We start from the raw sequence: 1,965 nt of genomic DNA, 5'->3' as shown, positions 1-1,965 counted from the left end.
TTGTTGAAGAATCACCTAGGAAACACTTTTCTTGTCATACTAAAGTAGAAAATAGGTAATGAGCCTTTAAAGTCATTAATATCATTAAAGTAGACAATGGGTAATGGGCCCCTTGTCCATCACTGGTGTGTAAGATAGATATGGGTTGATGTATAGAAAATATGTCTTCTTGTCCATGACTGGTATACACCAGGTACATTTAGGTAGCTCTGGGAGTGTGTGAGCATAGATCTGGGACACATATATTGGTTGTAAATAATAGCTCTCTAATTAGAGTTTAGATTTACTCAACCAAGAGAAAACCATACCAGATACTGGATACCTCATCATTAATTTCATATTAATATGTTTCATTCTTATTCATTCAAAATTCTATGCATTTTGAAAAATGAGAAAATAGCACTGTTATAACATAATTTTCTATCTTTCTGTTTCCCACATATTTGTTTACTCTTCCCTGATTTTGTTCTGGTATTTTCCTTCTTTTCTTTATGTGTCCTTATAAAAACACCCTTTTTTTTCAAATTTATACCCTCTGTTTCCTCAGTTTTTCTTGGGCATTGAATACCTTGCACTGCTGAGTTAGTCACATGCCTCCAGTCTGATATTTCCTCACAGCACAGCAAGTAACAAACAAAACATTATTTAATATTTCTATATAAAAATAAATCTTCATCAAATGGAATTCTTAATATTATATTAAATATTTATTCTTATGGCAGATATCCTTCAAAACTCCACAGCCATGATAAGTATAGGCAGTGACAAACGGGTATACTTTCTCAAACCCAGTAGCCCTCTGTCCTTTGCATTTCTTTCCTTTATCAAATATTCTAGAATAAAGATGACAAATATCCCTTACTAAGCCTTTATTGTACTTTCAAATTTAAAATAATATTTTAATAGAGGAAAATATTTTCTTTTACTTTGCTCATTCAAATACTCTATGTCTTTCAGATAGTTGAGCTGTCATTCTGAGTGATGGTTTGAGTGTTATCATGCCAAGATAGTAGAATTGTCTAGTATGGTAACAAAAATCAAGAAACTATCCATCACCCCAGTCTATAATTTTTTTCTTGCTTTACTCACATTTCCTGTTGCAGTAATTCAGGATTCTATAGACAATGAGTAATTCCAATTTGTCTCTAAGTATGTTTGGAAAAAAAATCAATGTACCTCTCAAACTAGAAAGCTATGTTTATTTATCTTTTTATATTTTAGTAAATGGTAGACAAATATTCAGTGGCAATGTGGAAAAATAACAAAAGGAGAATTGCAAAGCAAGTCTGTCTTCTGAGCCTTGACAAGATCTTATGTTTATTTCACTTATTTATTTATTTATGTATCATATTTCTTCTTTAATATATCAGAACTGATCCTGAACAATGAGTTCTGGTTTGAAAAGGAAGACTCATTTTACACCCATCTTCTATGCTTTTATACCAGTTGAACAAATACATGTATCTACATCTATTTATGTTTAAATAGAAGAAAAGTCTTAATTACTTCAGACATTTTTGCTACATTGTGAATCTTCCTATCAATGACCCCTCAGGGTTTTAGCTCAAGTTTGTACCTCAAGGACATATGACAAGCACTCACAAGTATAAAGGTCTTACCATTTGTTCCTTTTTCTTCTTCAGAATTACAGATAGTCCTATTTCTTCCTTTTTTAGAAAAAAACTTCTGCTTTTAAACAATAAAATATAAGTATTTATAAACAGTGTCTTGAAAAATAATAGTTATTTGCATAATCTATTTCTATTATGTTTATATTTTCATCTTATGTGTATATTTATTTATTTGTTTATTTGGATCTTTATTTGCATGTCAGTCCTTTTCTATTATACCTGAGTCCCTGTTCACATACTATACTAATTTCACTTCAAAAATGCTTTTTCATATTTTTTTTTACAAATTAGTTTATTTTTTTCTACTCCATATTCCATTCCCTGCCTCCCCATG

The 1,965-nt window shown here is 30.4% G+C and overlaps 1 non-coding gene across 1 annotated transcript; it reads right to left on the bottom strand.

Moving 5' to 3' along the window:
- Positions 1-1,346: 1,346 nt before the first annotated feature.
- On the bottom strand, positions 1,347-1,471 carry LOC116086743. Its single transcript, XR_004117095.1, has one exon. It is a non-coding gene; the product is annotated as a small nucleolar RNA SNORA40 (small nucleolar RNA).
- Positions 1,472-1,965: the final 494 nt, after the last annotated feature.

Source organism: Mastomys coucha, unplaced genomic scaffold, assembly GCF_008632895.1.
Source record: "Mastomys coucha isolate ucsf_1 unplaced genomic scaffold, UCSF_Mcou_1 pScaffold12, whole genome shotgun sequence".
In the NCBI taxonomy this organism is placed as follows: domain Eukaryota; kingdom Metazoa; phylum Chordata; class Mammalia; order Rodentia; family Muridae; genus Mastomys; species Mastomys coucha.
This window is presented reverse-complemented; position numbering and strand designations above follow the sequence as displayed.